The sequence below is a fragment of the Pleurodeles waltl genome, chromosome 4_1 (genome assembly GCF_031143425.1).
Source record: "Pleurodeles waltl isolate 20211129_DDA chromosome 4_1, aPleWal1.hap1.20221129, whole genome shotgun sequence".
NCBI lineage: Eukaryota > Metazoa > Chordata > Amphibia > Caudata > Salamandridae > Pleurodeles > Pleurodeles waltl.
Window position 1 is genome coordinate 327,553,596 of NC_090442.1, and position 19,914 is coordinate 327,573,509.

General features: G+C 43.3%; 1 protein-coding gene across 2 annotated transcripts in view; it reads right to left on the reverse strand.

The window, feature by feature from the left end:
• Nucleotides 1–19,914, reverse strand: part of ANO2 (anoctamin 2) — a 1,564,866-nt gene that overhangs the window by 1,095,516 nt on the left and 449,436 nt on the right. The window lies entirely within an intron of this gene.

The following is a 19,914-nucleotide window of genomic DNA, read 5'->3' on the forward strand; positions in this document are numbered from 1 at the left end:
TACAAATATTGTAAAAAAAATTAAATGATCAGACACACTTAGGTAGCATCTAATAAACAAGCAGTGCTAAAGCCAATAGGTCTGGCCTATGCCTGCTGGTGAGATAGCCATTTTTTCATTTTTTATTGCAAGCATATGCCATTAAAAAGAACAAAGAACAATGTTGCTGCCTAAATATGGTGAACACTGGCCTGCACTAAACATTGTAATTTTAAAAAAATATATATATATATTTCATATAATTTAAATGAAGAGCACAGGTAGGTGTTACATTGCATACAGGAGTACATAGGACAGGTACCAAAACTATTTTTAATGTTGATGTTAATGGGATTTTGAATGGTGCAATGACTTTGAATTAGTGTAACTGGAACACATTGTTCAAACACTCATGGATGATTTAAAAAGATAAAGGATGAAAACAAGCATTGGCAAATCAAAGGACTGGCTCATTAGCACTGGCATGCCATTTCTTAACGGTAATTGTGTACATCTATCACAAGAGATGCCAATACGTGGCAGACCGTACTTCGCTGTGGTACCTGCAGTTTAACTGGTGTGCCCAGATATAGGTCCTACGCTCACTGTGCCTCTGGAACCAAGCTACACACAACTAATGAGTCCAAATCAGGGCAAAACTAGTCTTGGGTTGCTTGTGTTCCCGATCAGGGAGACCTGGCCTGGCAGTTCTAGCTGGACTGTTCCTATCGGAGCAGAGTCAAGACTGGGTTGCACATAACTGCATCTATTCTGAGGTGGCACGGTGTGGAAATAAGGATAGACTTGGATGTGCCCAAGTAACTACCAGTGACTGAGATTACTATAAGCAGTACATCCATCACTTTTTTTTATACTTCAGTGCCTTGCAGTCTCCGTGGCACCACTGATAGAAATATGCAAAGCAAAGACTTATGGGGTGCTTCCTTAGCAAGCTGATTGCCACCCATGGTAGCCCTTTCATACAGCTGCAGTGGAGAAAACTGCTTTTTTTCTTTTGCTGAGTTTTTATCCCTGGGCACCCAGGATGCAGGACTTCTTGAGGCCTTGTCAGGGGCCCAATTCCGCACAACTCATGCAGTGACCTACCTAGCTACAGAGTTCTATGGTGCTGGCATTGGAGAGTTAAGTTAAGTTTCTTGCCTGCATCCTCACAAGTGGGCTGTGATGGCAGTGTGCCCTGTTCCCCCAAACATGTACACCAATGGCTCACCATGCTGCTCACGGAGCTTTGGTCTCCCCAGGAACAGATTCTAAGAGTGTGCATTGATTCACCTGGATGTTCTTTGGTTCCTGAGGCATTGCATAACCCTGTAGACTAGATGATACATCAGCACTGCCATACTCTCAAAGGGAGACGTACTCATGACTGCACTAGTCATTTGTTTCCGTTTCAGTTCCTAAGGATACAGGGCATATTCAGCAGAAAACTCTAGACACCACTGGGAGACCACATTTACATTTCACCCCTGTTTAGCTTTGGCTGCATTGGGCTGTTTCTCATGGGAAAAGCTGTATTTTGCTCCTTGTGGCAAGCCCTAGGACCGAGGAGCATTTATTTCAGGCCTTCTGGCCACTAAAATGTCTCCAAATGTTCGGGGGCCTGTCCTTTACAGTTCTCCTTCATAACACAGTACTTGTCTTCTGTCTAGGTGCCTAGCAACCCAGTATCCCCAAGGTAGTGTGATCATCCTTCCGGCACCGTCCAGGTCCCACAGCCTCCTTTGGCTACATGCATGGCACCTTGTTCATGGGATATCGGGGACCCCTCCTTGTGGAGGTCACACTGCTGCAATACCATTCCTCAGAAGATTAAGCAGAGCGCTCCAAGGTCCCCTGAGCAGGTCCATCCCTTTACCAACCCCCAGAGCTTATGAGGGGGAAGCAGCAGCACTGGTCACAGAGAAACAAATCCTAGTATCTGGGTGCAAACTTAAATCACAGGTTATTGAGTCCATCTTTATAGTGGGGGGTCAGGTGTTTTTGCTACTCAAGAGTCACACCCACCAGGTCCAAATTATTTTCTAAAGTGTCTTCCTTGTGCAGGGGTTTTAAAGTGGGGATGGAACGTTTCAGAAGATAGGCACTTCTGCCATGTCTTAGGGTGACATCACTCCATCCCTGCCCCAAATCTCCTGCACGGCATTCTAGGAATTTCCAAATTGGCACCTTCAAATGGTCTGGTAAATTAATTCTCTGAGAGTCTAAGCCTTGCCCCAAACTGAGAAAGGGGTCTTGTCCCTTCCCTCCAAAACTTCATAGGGAAAACCCATCTTGTGAGTGACTTCAGAGGTCTGGTTACCCTCGTCTGTGTTGAAGCTTCCCAGACCAAGGGTAGTGTGAAAAGTATTTAGCAGATACAGATTGTTGCCAACCTTTTCCTCTCTTTAGAGTAAGCCTAACTTTTGATAAATTACCTTTTTATGTGGGTATGTCATTGATCCTCCAGCTGGCCAACAGAGTAATTCACTTGGCCTTTCGGGGTCATTCAAAGGCCAGAATCTAATTAGGGTCTGAGTCAAAAAATAAATAAATCATTATGTGCCACTAGGAGTGCTGATATGTGGAAAATAATGCCAGGTCAGCATTTGAGATCCAGATTTAGGAATGGTGCGTCACATTAGTTTTTAGGCCTAAGTATGGCAAAACTGCATTCTGGTGCAAACTTCACCCATAATGTATATTACAGTAAAGATCACTGTATACTTCAATGAAGCACTACAGATGTACATTCGTACACTATTTAAGTCCACTCATATTATAAGGCCTGTCCTGGTCAGCACCGCTCCATGAAAGATCCCCTCCACAACAGGATACTAGTGCAGCTCTACCAGGCTAAGTTAGATAGTAGTCTCACATGCTTAGCCAGCACACTATTGTGTTCATGAGTAACCATCCCAGAGCATCTTACCTTTGCTTTGCAGCAGCTGACTTTATCTTAAAAGGTGGACGCCAGTGGTGAGCACCCAAAATCCACTTCAATATGGCTAACAGTGAGTGAGACTCATTTACTAAGGCTCACTCACAGAAAAAGTCCATAAACCAGGTGGTCCAAAAAGCAAATAATTCAGGGGGATTAAATGAGGGGGAGCCCAGCTGCTGCTCCTCCGTTATGCAGCAGCAGCTGCAAACTTTTACAGATAAAATGATAATGTTTATTATTGTTTTATTTTTAAAGGGGTGGGCCTTAGGGAATGACAGGGATGGAGGAGGAGTTGCTTGCACTCCCCTCAGTGTGCATGTGTGTTTGGCTGGCTGTCTTGGGCAGACAAACACACGCACATTGAGCTTTCCCCAACCCAGCACCGTGTTGCCAGGTTGGAGAAAGCAGACCCAGGCTCCAAGTCTGCCTGGGAGCGCCAAGTCAGGGCACTCTGGCCAATCCTAATGCTGCTCTCACATGAGAGCAGTGTTAGAATTGGCCACAGGGCAATATGGGAGTCTGTTCCTGCAGTGCAGCCTGAAGACTGGCAGGGAGTAGGGTGTGAAGTAAGTGGCGGAACCCATTTCTCACACTAATGTTTTTCGAAGCTGCTGGGTTAAGGCATGTCAACAAAACATGCATTAAATCATGAAGAGGACATATACACAAATGCATATCTGCTAGTTAACTTGGGTTTCAAGAGAATAAATGATTTAAATGTTTGACAGCAAATAAAAACAGATCACAGAGAGAACAAAAGAACAAAGGGAAATAGAACGGAAAGGAAAAAAAAGAAGATAGAAAAGTGAAGGATCCCTCTGTTGATTTGTCAAGAAATGTTACTCTTTTCAGAACTAAACATCATTTATCCTGCTTGGCTTATTTAAGGCGCCCCAAAAATGCACAACGTCAAGTCCCAGCTTGAAGGATTAGTGGCATTTAAGATTTCAATTATTTTGAATGCTAAACATAATTCCATCTGACATTTACAGGTTAATTGTCATCTAGATGGCATCACATACTCACAGTTCAAAAGTAATAGGTCAAAAACATGACAGATGAACCTATTCAGGCTTTATGCACATACCTTCAGGGAGTGCTTTCAATTATCAGCTTTATGGAAAAAAATAACATTCATTTCCAAAACAATATGACCCATCAATTCCATTATTTTGTATCACAATGTTAGATATCTATTCAAACAGGTGTTTGCACAAAACAAAGTAACATTTAAACTTCCAAATGTTACCTTTAGAAACCATGCATTAGTTTTATTGATTGTTAATCAAACACTCGGGCATTCCAAATAACCATTCAGTTTCACTTTCTCCTTCAGTAAAATCAAAAGTTGCACATTCAAATTATTAGCTGTAGGCACGCCAAGTTACTTCAGGTTTGGAAATACTACTTCTGAGCACTGTACATGAATCTGCTGTTTTCTACTTTAAGCAAAACAATTTCTGCTTTATAAAAACGGTCTCTAAATATTTTTTTCTTTTTGTAGGCATGATCAAATAACATTGGATCAAGGTTTCTTTTTTTCTTTTAGGGCAAACCACGTACATGCACGTCCTTTAGGTACTGGCAAGCGCAATCTTTGGTATTTCCTTCACTTCAACATATTTTTAGAATCAGATTCTTTCAATTAAATACCTTTGACTAGACTGAGCGGATCCAAGGGCCTTCCTAGAACATATATATTTTTATTCAAAGAATGCGCCTTCTTTTAACGTGTACTGCAGCAAATTTGCTGCACATATTTTACCCATTCGAATTTATATTCCTTTGTTTATTTTTGAGTTAAACACCATCAAGTCTTCACAAAACACATACAAATACTTAAAAGATGCAGGCGAGGTGAGCTATCCTAGCCTTCCATTGGTACTTTTCCTTTGAAAGGAATCCAATACGTGTTTCCTCTATGTACAATGTACAAAACGTTGCATCTATGGTTTTATTATGAAATGTTTAATGATTCTTAAAACTAGTATAACATTCATTTAAAAGATGGCCACAGACTGTTTCCCGGGGCTCACAGGTACATCTTTGTTGAAAGAATCCCACATCTGTGAACTTTGTTTTTGATTTTTGTGTTTTTGTGTCGTGGGGTTACAATTTGAAAGGATTTATATTTTGTTAAAGGATATAATTGCATGCCCTGGCGCATAAAGGCAGAATATATGGTGTGGGGGTCTATGGGGGTTATTCCAACTTTGGAGGAAGTGGTAATCCGTCCCAAAAAGTGACAGTAAAGTGACGGATATACCACCAGCCGTATTACGAGTCCCTTATATCCTATGGAACTCTTAATACGTCTGGTGGTAAATCCGTCACATTTGGGACGGATTACCACCTCCTCCAAAGTTGGAATAACCCCCTATGTATTGAGAATTGTCTAATTTAAGCCATAATCACCTCCTTTTGTTATGTAGCATGCTTTTGACCCTCCCATAGTGCAAGGTCCTCCTCTGCCTAAATCATACCTGTAGATCAAATGTAGCCTTGGACGAAACCAAAACCTCTTCCAAAACATGGCTTCTGCCAGTTATTTCAGCAATACCCCAAAACTGGCTGCTTAGCAGTGCTTAATTTGTGCTTGTTGTTTCCGGTGCGGAGCACCAGCACTTATTTTTGAGGGTCGGCACTTATTTTTCTGCTTCAAGCATTTACTGCAAGTGAAAGACACATATAGAAAGACGGAGGAAGAGAAACACGAAAAAGCGTCACAAGGGGAGAACGTAGAAAGCTGCAAGAGTAAGCTGAAGGCGCAAGGAGTGGCTTTAAATAGACTGAAAAGGTCCGAGATTGCTTCAGGATTAGGCTGCCTCCGTATTCTGTGTTTGCACATTTAATTGCCGCAGCCGCGTGTTTAAGAGGAGGGCGTTGGGCACTGGCACGTTTTTATTTACAGATTATGCACTTCAGCACTTCGCAAATGAGTTAGGTGTACTGCAGGGCACAAACGCTAGTCACTCCTTCATGGCTTCTATAATAAATTTTTTTACAGCTTTACAGCTTCAATCATTCTCTTGCCTCAGTCTTTGACCACCCCCCCCAACCCCGAAGTCACCAAAGCAGCACAGAAGTCCACTTTAGCTAAATCCACTCACACCAGCCGGCGACCCCAAACTGTATTTAGCCAGCTACAGCACTACATAGGTTTTTAATCCCCCTGTCATGCGACCTGTCTTCCCTCGACAAACAAACCTCAAACTTTGGACACTGATTATCAGTGTCTGGAAATTTTGCACCTGGTATTCAGAGTCTGTGTTGTGCACTGCTATAAAGTTCAATCACTTGTTTCTTTCGTCTCCAACACTTGACTCATGAATCATGGAAATTCTCAACAGAAATACATTTTGGAAAAATTCCTTTTCTACACGATTCTGAGTTTCACACTTCTCCCTCCCAAAATGCTATGCAGGCATTCTTTTTTTGAGAGCAGACATGGGGGGCCATTACGACCCTGGGGGTCTTGAGAACGCCAGGGTCTCGGTGGTGGTTGGACAGCCGCAAATGTGGTGGTCCGACAGCCACATTACGACAGTGGCAGTAGCGCCACGGTCGGACCACCTGCTCTGCCAGTTTTCCTCCACAGGAGCGGCTGGAGGTCCTAATCCATCAGAGCAGCGATGCCCTGGGGATTACGAGTCCCTTCTCTGCTGGTGGTTACACGGCGGTAGCACCACCATGTAACTGCTGGCAGAGATAAGGTGCAGGGGGGCCCAGTGGGGCTCCTGCACTGCCCATGCACTTGGCATGGGCAGTGCAGGGGCCCCCGTGGACAGCTCCATCGCGATGGTCACTGTCTGCTTTGCAGACAGTGACCATTGCGATGGGTGCTGGTGCACCCTATGCATTACAGCCTTGGCCCCGGCTCTATTATGAGCTGGCGTCAAAGTTGTAGACCGTTTCCCACTGGACCAGCGGGTGGAACACAGTTTCCACCCGCTGACCCAGAGGGAAACTCCTAATGGGGCCCGCGGGAAGGGGGCCGCACTGGCGTCCGCCGAAGTCATAATCAACCCCATGGTGTTTAAGCATGGAGAAACAAAACCTAGCATGTGCATGCACTTGGCATGGGCAGTGCAGGGGCCCCCGTGGCCAGCTCCATCGCGATGCGCGATGGGTGCTGGTGCACCCTATGCATTACAGCATTGCCGCTGGCTCTATTATGAGCCGGCGTCAAAGTTGTAGACCGTTTCCCACTGGACCAGCGGGCGGAACACAGTTTCCACCCGCTGACCCAGCGGGAAACTCTTAATGGGGCCCGCGGGAAGGGGGCCGCACTGGCGTCCGCCGAAGTCATAATCGACCCCATGGTGTTCAAGCATGGAGAAACAAAACCTAGCATGTGGTCTGTGTATAACGTGTATGTTATAGAAATAAAGAATGAGCGTATGTATTTTGAATTCTGCATACCAAACTAGAGCGGGACACACTGTACATTTTGCAATTAAACTTAAATGCCTCGGCAATTATTTGCAAGCATGCCATGCCTGTTGTCACTTACTATTTAACAAAAAAATATTTTACTCATATTGTGTTAATTTCTCTCAGACTATTTGGCCAATTGAGAATAACAATTCAAACAAAAAGATTTGATGTCACTTTTTCAGAGGCCAAACATTACCTCCTTTTTTAAAATGTACACACAGTCTTAAAACTTTTGTCTCCTGGAGCAGCCACGTAAAAATTATTGAAGAAGGTAATCATAAGACAAACTGGAGATAACATCAAGGAGCTAGGCAATGATTATAATTGTTGTATAGAATCAAAGTATTAGTTGAGAGGGTTGAGAACCCACTTCAATTAATAATCACAATCCTTGCCAGGGTGAATCACAAAAGTCAGTGTGGTGCAGATCTGCAGGACAATGTGGGGCTCTATGTCGCTCCTTGATGGATCAAGTGAAGTTTTCGGTCAGGAGCTGTGCAGATTTGTGGGGCATTGCTGCACTGTCACCGAATCCGGTGAAACCTTTGGTGAGGCCCTGGGTGGTGCAGCTTTTTAGGGCAATGGGTCGCTCTGCATCAAATCCAGTAAAGCTTTCAGAGCTGCACAGCTCTGTAAGGCTCTGCATTAGAACCATTGAAACCTTCAATTAGGTAGGAAGAAATGCACTCTGTCTCCAGCCAGTGGTATAGGTCCTTGAGGACAACACTTGGCTCTGAGTGGGAGCAGGTCAAGTCCTTTCGGGTCTGGTCAACTAGAAAGCAGGAAAGGCCACTTTTGGCTTGGGCTCTGGGTTCAAGGCAAGCAGATCCTATCTTTTTCAGGCTTCACACAGCAAGGCAGTCCTTCTTCTGAATCCTCACAGGTTCAGGAGTCTTCCTATTTCAGACTCCGGGCACAACTCCTTCCAAGCCATTCTTTCAGGAAGGCCCTCATCTCTCCACACCCAGGCCCGTTGTCCACTGTCTGGGAGGAATACACATCACCCCACAGGAGAGCCATTAACAATCAGGTGGCCCAGGACACTGACAGAATGGCACATTTGCCCTGGTGAGAAAAATGCCAACTTTCTAAATGCTGCATTTTCAAAACAAGAATTTGATTTCTGATTTGACCATTACGTTTTATTGTAAATTCCCATTTCAATGAGTCCTTGAATTATATCTAGATTCTCTCAAACTGAAGTTATGCATTATAAGGAGTTATAATGTAACCCAGAGTGTTTCTATGGGAGAGCCAGCCTTGTTGCAGTGAAAAACAACTTTGGAGAATTTTCACTGTCATGGCATGTAAAAATAGCTACACATGTCTTACTTCCTAAATACCATGTACTGGCCCTATGGACATTTAGGACCTACCTTAGGACTGGCATATAAGTATAAAAAAATAAGGCTTGGGGCTAGCAAAAAGGTTTATTTTGCCTGGTCAAAATGGCAATTCAAAACAGCACTACAGACTGTAATGGCAGGCCTGAGACATGCCTTTCAGTGCTACTTTAGTGTGTAGCACACTGAGTGCTGCCATTAGCTTGTAGCATTTAATTTACAGTTCCTTGGTACATATCATACCATATACCAGAAATGTATACGTAAATTAAATTTGTCAATTATGCGAATGCCAATTTTACCATTTTTAAACGGGAAAGCACAAGTGCTCTACCACTGATTAGCGGGAGTAAACGTCTTTGAGGCCTATGGCTCAAAACCAAAAACTGGCTAAACTAAAAATAGGGCAGTTAAGGCAAAAAATCTGGGTGAATAGTGCACAATAGATGGTTATTTTCAACAATTGTGTTCAATGGAAACATATACGATATTTAAGACATAATAACAATTAGGGCCAATTTTTGTTTAGGTCAGGAATTAGCTAAGGCCTTATGATTTTACTAAAATTACCTAAATAAAATATTTACTGACTAGGGGTTTTCAGCAATCCCACTTCATCCATTGGTCTTTTATTGTGCCCTTTACATGTTTCTTCGACCTACTACAGCATAAAGCATGGATTAGTGGGTCAGCACATTTTAGCCATTGGCCAACTTAACTGTGAGTGACTGCATTTTGCCCTTTCACAAGGAGCACATCCACACCCAAAATAGTCCCCTTACCTGTCAAGAACTTTTATGGCAATGTGTGTTTTTTGAGACCCAAAATATTTTTTCATTTTGCAAATGTTATTTGACTGATGACTTCTCTTGCAAGAATGTTTTGTAAAAACCATGACTAAATAAAACAAGCACACTGACAAAGATGGAAGTTTTGTGGTCAACTTCTGGACTATTGGCTTTGTAAATGTTTGCTTCATATGACAGCCTATGTCTTTATATTGAAGTAAGTCAAGCAATATTCCTTCATTTCAGTAAAGGTGTGCAGTGCATTTAAAAGCAAATTCCTGAAAAAATAGGAGTTGGATAACAACCCATGAAGCGTGGCGAAGTTCACATGAATACAATATGATCTGGGGATATTGTTTGAAGGTAAGGTCTTCTAATTGTATCTTTCACAGACAGGCTTTCACAAAGGGCTAAGTAAGCTGCCCTAAATAGGTCCTCAATTTTCCCTGAATAGATTAATATGATTCACACACTGCAAACAGCACATAGTTACTGCAAGATGTTTGGCAATATTTGCTCACGTTAAAGTATCTACATCTGCCTGCTCATTCATATGAAAAAGAATTGTAGCAGAATAATCCCAATCAATGCTGTCTTTGTAGCTATTTACATGTACTCAAGAACAACGCAATCCATGGAGTATCATTGCCAAGTATTTGTATTCTATCGAATAACCCATTATAATAAGGGATTTGTTGGTTTCATTACCAGAGTCACTATTTTTGTTCTGGTAAATTTATTTGCAATTCATGAGTGTTGGTCCTAGCTGTTTCTGCAGCGTCACCCCAGATTGTTACCTTCCACCATGGAACTTGTTTTTGTTGGCATTTAGGAGACTCAGCACTTGTTCTCTACTAACCAGTGTTAAAGTGACTATGCACTCTCTTTTAAACATGATAAAAGTGGCCTAAACCTGATTGGTACATTTAATTTACTTGTTAGCCCCTAGTAAATGGTCCTACCTGTATGTAAAGCAGCACTGTAAACCTGGTCTTAGGCTTGGCACTGCAGCCTTCAGTGCAGTTTTAAACTGCTATTCAAGCCTCACTGTTTGACCATCCATGGCAAACCAATATCTAGAACTCCACATTTTTTCTAGCTGGTTGTTATCTTTGATTCCCAGGGTACGTGGGAGGCGTATCTGGCTAAAAACACAGGGATTTGTAAATGCTGTGGAGTTCCTTTTTAAATTGGTTTCATCCATTGAAAGAAAACAAATCTCTCTCTTGCTAGAAATGTACAAAATACAGGGCCTGATTTAGATTTCAGCAGAGAGGTTACTCTGGCACAACAGTCACAAATACGCTGTCTGCTGAAATATAAATCACATAGGAAATAATAGGATTTATATTTCGGCGGACGGGATATCCATCACTAATGTGACGGAGTAACCCGGAGTTACCCGTCCGCCGAAATCTAAATCAGGCCCAAACTGTTTACCTGTTTTAACTTATGGTTCCGGTGTTTGAGGTTATAAAAGTGTGAGGTCCTTTCAACTTAAAGACAATAGAGTATGAAAGCATATCCTGGGCCTTTCAGACAGTTCCCTTTGCCTACAGAATCCCCGAGAAATTGGGGCTCTGTTTTGTTGAAGATTACATTAATGTGTCCCCCCTAAATGTTACGGTGTTTGATATGGACAGATCCACTGGCCACCTTCAACAGGAAGATCGTTCAGGATGGTCTATCCTGTGGTTTGGGAATTTAAATTGAATGGCTTCTTTGTATTAAAACAGACCAGTACTAAGTTATGTAGACACTGTGTCTTCGTAAATCCCAGGAGTATGCATACCAAAGACAGATGCTGGGTTAAAAAAACATTTTTGCCTTAAGGCAGCAGGAAGAGTAGGCTCTGGAGTTGCTCAAATTATCCAATGTTGAGCTCTCCACAATACAGGTCTAGAGCTTTATTTGGATTTGGTGTTCTCTAACCTCGACCAGATTTTATTAACCAGAATTAGGTTGAAGGTAATAAGGAGCTGTCTATGCTTCCCATGGACCCACAATGACTCTGTGGCTGTTTTGATCTGTTCTTGTCATGAGCACTCATTAGAATCATTTTTCTGTAAATTTTTTCAGCCATTTGCCAGAAATTTTTTAATTCCTGTTTTAAGGAATGTGGGGTTGGTGAGGTGTAAACCCACATTATTATTGCTTCAACAGCTTTGTTCAAATGTATGTCGGTACGACGCATGCTGGAACCATGCATGCCTGAGCAACGCGGTCAGTACAACAACCACGTTGTTACCACTAATGCCTTTACCATGAATGCCTTAACAATGATTTTTCATGGTAAAAGCATTCCTTGTAAAGGCATGCAAGGAATGGCATGCATGGTTCCAGCATGCGACCCCCTCACCCCCCCACCCTCACCTTTAAAAATACTGCAACCCCCCCACCCTGCCCCTAAAACCTAAAACTATCACGACTCCCATCCCGCCCCTAAAACTACCCCAACCCCCCACCCACCCCTAAAACCTAAACTACCTCAACCCCCACCCCACCCCTAAAACTACAGTGACCCTCCACCCGCCCCTAAAACCTAAAACTACCCCAACCCCCCACCCTCGCCCCTAAAACTACTGTGACCCCCATTCCTAAAACCTAAACCACCCCAACCCTCCACCCCACCCCTAAAACTACTGCGACCCCCACCCAGCCCCTAAAACCTAAAACTACCACAACCCCCCACCCCATCCCTAAAACTACTGCAACCCCCACCCCACCCCTAAAACCTAAAAGTACCCCGACCACCCCACCCTCACCCCCAAAACCAAAACTACTGCAACCTCTCGCCCCTTACCCTAAAACTACTGCAACCCCACCACCTCGCCCCTAAAACCTAAAAGTACCCGATTCCCCACCCCCACCCCCAAAACTACCCCAAACCCCACCTCTAAAACTACTGTGGCCCCCGTCCCACCACTAAAACCTAAAACTACCCCAACCCCCATTCCCACCCCTGAAGCTACTGTGACCCCACTCCTAAAAGTATCTTGACCCCTCCACCCGCCCCTAAAACCTAAAACTACCCTAACCCCACCCCTAAAACTACCCCAAACCCCTGCCCCCTAAAACTACCCAACCCCACCCTGCCCATAAAACCTAAACTACCCCAATCCCCCGCCCCTAACCCGCCCCTAAAACTACCCCACCCCTTTCCCTAAATCTACCCGACCCCTACCCTGCCCATAAAACCTAAACTATCCCAATCCCCCGCCCCACCCCTAAAACTACTGCTAGCCTCCACCCCTGCACCTAAAACTACCCCAAACCCCACACGCCCCTAAATCTACTGTGAGCCCCCAACCTGTCCCTAAAACCTAAACTACCCCAAACGCCGCCCCTAAAACTACCCCGACCCCCACCCCGCCCCTAAAACCTAAAATTACTCCAACCTGCCAACCCCACCCTCACCCCTAAAACCAAAACTACTGCAACCTCTCGCCCCTTACCCTAAAACTACTGCAATCCCACCACCTCGCCCCTAAAACCTAAAAGTACCCGATTCCCCACCCCCAACCCTAAAACTACCCCAAACCCCACCTCTAAAACTACTGTGGCCCCGTCCCGCCACTAAAACCTAAAACTACCCCAACCCCCATTCCCACCCCTGAAGCTACTGTGACCCCCACCCCTAAAAGTATCTTGACCCCTCCACCCCGCCCCTAAAACCTAAAACTACCCTAACCCCACCCCTAAAACTACCCCAAACCCCTGCCCCCTAAAACTACCCGACCCCACCCTGCCCATAAAACCTAAACTACCCCAATCCCCCGCCCCTAACCCGCCCCTAAAACTACCCCACCCCTTTCCCTAAATCTACCCGACCCCTACCCTGCCCATAAAACCTAAACTACCCCAATCCCCGCCCCACCCCTAAAACTACTGCTAGCCCCCACCCCTGCACCTAAAACTACCCCAAACCCCACCCCGCCCCTAAATCTACCGTGAGCCCCCAACCTGTCCCTAAAACCTAAACTACCCCAAACGCCGCCCCTAAAACTACCCCGACCCCCACCCCGCCCCTAAAACCTAAAATTACTCCAACCTGCCTACCCCAGCCCCTGCCCCTAAAAACTAAAACTAACCCAACCCCACCCCTAAAACTACCCCCCAACCCTACCCCAGCCCCACTTACCTGACCGAGTCATCTCCGATCCCTAGTCTGTTTTTGTCTGCCTTAACCACGGATGTTCGTTGTTCAGACATGCATGGTTAAGGCAGAGGAAAACAGGGTCGTTGTTCAGGGAAGCATTGTTCTGCTTTCGTGGACAACAACCCTCGTTGTTCCCGTGTTGTTCTTCAGGCTGCTTCCCGCTTTGTTCACCTTTATTCTGTTTTAGTGTGTGCTCATTCTTGAAGTCTGCATTGTGACAAAGAAAATGTCTTATGTTTTAAACTTCCTGAGAACTGGATTTGGTCTTTTAAATTGTATAAGTTGATGACATTGCATTGTACTGTAGGACTGTTTAATGTTTATATTATTATGTGTTTGTATTTATTTACATTCCTATGTGCTTTTATGATCATTTTATAAATAAGTGAATAAAGCTTGGTATTATTAAAACTGTCACTTCAACCTGGCAAATTAAACCTTTTAACAAGCCTAACCCTTTCTATTTGATGCTTATAAGGAACCCCTAAGGTACGCCCTAACCATTGATAAGGCAGGTGCATGGTATTGAAAAAGTAGGATATGTGGGTTTTCCATGCCAGGAAAAACTCCTAATTTCCATTTTCACTGTTGTAAGGCTACCTCACTCATTGATTAACTCTGGGTTGCTTTTTACACTTAATATATGCTAACTTCCAGTTGGTAGCAGATAGAGAAATGTTGTTTATTCTCAAATGAACTGTGGTTGAAATTCCTCTTTAATAGTAAAGCCAGATTTTAAGTTACAATTATGAAAATGCCACTTTTAGATAGTTGGCATTTACCTACTCAAACCACCTGTGTGTTATTTTTACAGAGTACTGGGTCACATGACTATAAATGGTTCTGCTATTATGGGTTGTGCATTGCTTCCAGAAAATGAAACAAAAGAATTCTAGGTGCAAGACGAGAGGGTTGGGGGTGAGCTGTGCCCTGCCCTCATTACATTTCAGGAGGTCCTGCCTGCAGCACACATAAAGGAACCTGAAACCAGGCCTGACCCTTGCCTCCGCAACCCAGACAGTTTGGAGCAATGGGAAGGAGAAGAGCTGAAAATAATCAGTTTTGGGGTAGGCCATGGCATTCTCCCACACAAAGGCTGGCACTAGGTATAAAAATCGGACCTTCAGAACCTCTTATCAGACTACTCCTGGGCCTGTTGAAAATTCAGAAGAAGGTCTGCTCTCTTGTCTGAGGAAGAGGGACTGCCCAGCTGAGTAAAGAAGGAAGATTGGACTTGCTGGCCTTGAACCCAGGCTATCTAGAGTGACTCAGAGTGAGTCTAAGGATCAGTAGACTGACCTTTTATGTGAGCAACAGAGACACAACAAACTTCCAGAGCCTTACCTACAGCTGCACATGCACCAAATGGACTTGCTTGAGCCCTGCTGCTGGCCTCTTCTGAAGTAGGTCTTGATCCTGAAGACGTGCTTCCCAGGTCCTGGACCCTTGGCTGACATGATAGTGAACTCCTCTTGAAGAGAAGTTAAAGATGCAGAAGCTTTGGTCTTCTACAACAGGACCTGAACTTCACACCAACAGGTACTGCCGGCAACAACCACCAACATGAAACTCAAGTGAGACCTGCTGTTCTCACTGACAACAACAACCTGCACCGGCAGCCAATACGAATCTTCAGTGATGACCACCACTTCGCACTACAGCAGTGACCCTCTGCAATGTTTGAACTGCTCCTCGCACCAAACGCCCCAGTGAACAGAACTATTCATGTGGGCTTTGAGAACATAAGTCTCCAGTAGAACTAGACTCATCCTTATAGCTAATGCATGCTCCATCATGGTCAGCCTGAACTTGTCACTTATCCCAGAGAGAAGAGAGGTTCTTAACCAGCACAGGTCCATTCATCAGTCGAAAAGCACAACAAGTGTGGTGGTATAATACACTGTCAAGGTTAGTGCCAATCTCAGGTCAATAACTATCAGATCCCAAGTTGGGGATTCCTAGGAATGCTAATTGCAGGATGCAAGAAGGAATTCTTTCTTTATGGAAGAGGTGGTCTCATACACTAAATCGTGTCAGGCTTCACAATTGACCACCCCTTCCCACCCTGGTAGGACCATTCCACCAGGGCAGACTCAACTGCTTTGTGATCCTAGACCAGAGGGAGTTCTTAGATAAGAAGCTACTGGATAGTAGATGAGATCCAGATATGTTAAAAATACCTTAGGGACTACTGGTAGATTTTACTTTTACTCGTGGCATCCGAAGGTATGATTAATTACAATGGGACGGTAATACTGAGACCATCTTATATTACCAGCATGTTTCTGCCCTCATAATGAGCCTGTCCTTCTTCAGGACTAACACCATATTCAAATTATAACACAAAGGAGCACCCAAGTCCTACCTGGGTAAAGGAGTTTTTGTAAAAGCCTAATTAAAGAGAGAACAAACATATGGTCCAGTACAGTGCACTTTTAATGGACGAAATATTAGGAAAGTCCTTACCCTAAATTATGTGGGGCTCTGGCTCCTTGTTTGGGGTTAGGACAATGCCCTTTGTCATCACACACTAAAAACCAAAGGCTGAAGGGGCAGAGAAACTCACAGGAGCAAACAGGTACCACCAGAGTGACACTAAGGGCTAGATGGCTTGCCTGATGATCAGAAACTTAGGGACAGAAAAGGCACCAACAACCTTGAATCTGGCACCTGGACTCTGCTTGCTGTAAGTCGTATGCCCCAAGTGGTGCCACCCCAGTATTGGACTCTTCAAAGTGGGCCTGAAGGTGTTCTGCCAGCCCAGATGAAGTCTCTTAGGCAGAATTAACACAGCAGAACAAATTTCCTTGCTGCTACACATCATAACCATCATGTGGTGCATCTCCGATGCTCTTTGGAACCACTGCTGCTCAATGCAGGGCCTTGCATAGCTGCCCCATAACTCCTTGGAACAGCCAATGCCTGATGTATCTTCGATGCAGGAGCTCCCAACACAGCCCGAAGCTCATCGGAACCGCTGTTGAACGGTGTATCCACAAAACAGAATCTTGAAATGCTCTGCAACTAGGTTTTAAGGTACTTTGTTCAGTGGGCCTAGCGTGGTCCCTATAGAACCACAGTTGGCACTTTGTTTTCTTCAGCACTAGTTTTACTTCAATCTTTAAAACTGCATACCTCTGGTTTTACTAATTTGATTTTTGTCATTTTGTTCTCGAATAATTTATTATATTTTACTCTATTTTTCTAAATTGGTGTGGGATTTTTCTTGTGTTATGTTTTCACTTTACTACCATTTGTGTGCTGCATAAATGTCTTTTACACATTACCTTTAAATTAAGCCTGACTACTTTGGTGACAAGCTACCAGAGGATTACTCACAGATTAATTTGGGGTTTGCTTGTGTTTCACACTGACAAAAATAGTGGTTGGTGCTTGAGTAGGGTTTGACACCCCTAAACCAGTAACCTAATTTCCTACAACCCCCACCCTCTTTAAAAAAAGCTCAGATGTGACAAGTCGCTAGAAGAATAAGACACAGTTGTATTACTGCATAAGATACCCCAAGGATGTGAATAATTTAAGGGAAAACCACTCTGGTCAGGTACAAAATCATCTAGGAAAAGCAATTTGATGGTATTGTTGGAAAATAATACTAATTATTGCATTCAAGATGATGATGACACTTAGACTAGCAGTAAACCATTTTGCTTAGCAGTTAAATGGTGCTATGATAGAATGACTTTGTTTCTTGTACACAAGATGTTGGTTATATAAAGGAGCCTGCAAAGAAGCTAGTGTAGACGGTGTAATGATATTTGTGTTTGACCACTGACTCCACGTTGCACTCAGCCTAGCAGCACACCACCACATTAGTGACCACCAACTTAATTATGCCTATTGACTTCATTTCAGCATTAGCCACCGCCACGTTAAAAGCTGCAAGTATTTTTTTCACACCCATGTTATACAATGTGATTCTTGCTCATGTTTTTATTCTGCGTGTTTGCATGTTCTTTCTCACCAAGGGCTTAGGCTAATAAGAATGTACTAGGATGATGTTTATGGTACAGAAGGGGACAGTTTTGTTTTGAGAGAGGGCACCTTGGAATCTTGGATAATTCCAGACAGGTTATTTTCAAAACTGACCCGAAGTAGCCAGTATTTTTAATAATAAACTTACAGAGTGGGAGGGGGTTTCTAGAATTCTCCTCTCTGGTTTGTTTAAAGTATATAAGAGGCCGAGACCAGATGAACTGGGGAGTGACTCAGATCTCAGACATGCTCATGGCACGGAGGTGTGTCATCATTCCTGTGGGGATAATTGATCTCTCTCTTCATATTCGATTCTGGGATCTGGCGGTTTGATGCTGATAAGGAGGGAGATGACAATGGTGGTGCATTTTTTATTCTTGTTATCTGCTTTGCATTGTGACATATATACATCAATACACATATACATTTGCTGTGTATATTGCAGTGGAGAATCATTTGTGCATGTTTTATTTCATTGCTATGACCATTTTTAAATGTGTGCTTTCAGCATGCTAATCTTTCTCTACGAACTTTGCATGGTGGTTTAATAAATGTATTTCTCTGAGTTGCATTGCAGAGATTGTTTGTCAGTGCATCAGTGTTTCATTTCGGTCCGTAGTGAAGTAAAACAGACGACATTGCTACTTTGATCTCTAAAATATTGTTTATCCAATTTTTCAGTACATTGTCAGGGTTTCCAATCTTCAGTGGCTGGTACAAAAATGTTATCCAAAAGAATCGGAAGAGGTGCAGTAGTAGAAATGTCAGTACTATGCGTGTTGAGGTTAGCACCTAAAGGTATCAATGATGCTTTGTGTTGGCTCAATAATCTTTGTAGAAGACAACATGGGTTGTGAAAGGCCTGGGGTAGGAAGGCAATCAGGTATCACCATCACTTATTTACCCATAGAAAGCAGGTGCAGGCCAGTTAGTATTAAGGTGCATTACACTCACTATGGAAACATTAATTCTGAATGAACAATAGTGACAATGCAATTCAACAGAAGTAGAATCTCCTTGTTGGGTCTGTGTCCTTTCAAGGAGTTAACATGGGTGGTGAGGCATTTATGGGGCCAGAGGCTGATCAAAGCAGCAGTGTTTGGTGCTGCAAACATTCTGCATAGGCACCACCCTAGTTTAAGTGTTCCAGAAAGCAGGGACGGACTGTAAGTGTTAAATTGTTCTGTTCATAGCATTTAAAACCAACATCCAAATAAATTAAAGTGTCCCATGCATCCATAAGATGGGCTAGGACACTGTAAGGATGCTGCCACAGGGTGAAGCCAAATGAATACAAAAGAGCCAAGAAATTTTGTTTAGGTGCTAAGCAGGCAAGATCTTTGTTGCAGTGCCAAATGTTTTGGTTTGTATTTAATGGCACCATTCATATGCTCACACCAAAATAGAGCGAGATTCCACATTGGGTTCATAACAAACTGCTAATTTTAGCACCATTCCTCAAATACCTTATCCAAACAAATTCTTGGAAAAAGCATTGACATCACCATTTCAAACATATTTCTAGTAGAACAATATAGTAGACCCTTCCCAAAAAGGCTGTTTCCCCGACATGAGCATGAAAATAATAGGTTTACCAGTTTCGGGTGAATTTGGAGCTGAAGTTGATGTTAACAGTTAGTTGGGATCCAAATACTTTGAAAACAATCAACTACTTTTGCAAAAGTTGATGATAGTTGATGAACTTTCTGAAGCCAGTATCTATAGCAAAACCTGAAAACTGTCTAAAATATTTTTGGGCATCTTATATACTGTCAGAATCTCTGAATTTGTTCAAACCTGTGGCAAAACCGTTGATGTTGGACTTCGCTCTTTCTGCAGGGTCATCCCCAAACATTTTGCATTCACCCTCTGGTTTTCTTAGCCCATTTTTGTTGGCTTTAAGGACCGTGCAAACTTTACTACTGATAACCAGTGCAAAAGTCCCTGTGCTCTCACCTTTAAACATGGGAGAATTTGACTTAGACCCAATTTGCACATTGAATTAACTTTTAAGTCCCTTGTATTGTGGCACTAACTGTGCTCAGGGCCTGTAAATTAAATACTACTAGTGTGCCTCCCACTTAAGTAGCCTTTTAAAACATGCCCCAGACAGGCCATTGCAGCCTGTATGCATTTTTAAACTGTCATTTAAATCTAGCTGGGAGAAATCAGGTTGTTCATCAACTAGGGAATCATTGAAACTCATATGATAACTGTTAGAATAATCCTGTGTACCGTGAGAAAGAATTGTAAAGTTGCAATCAACAAATAAAT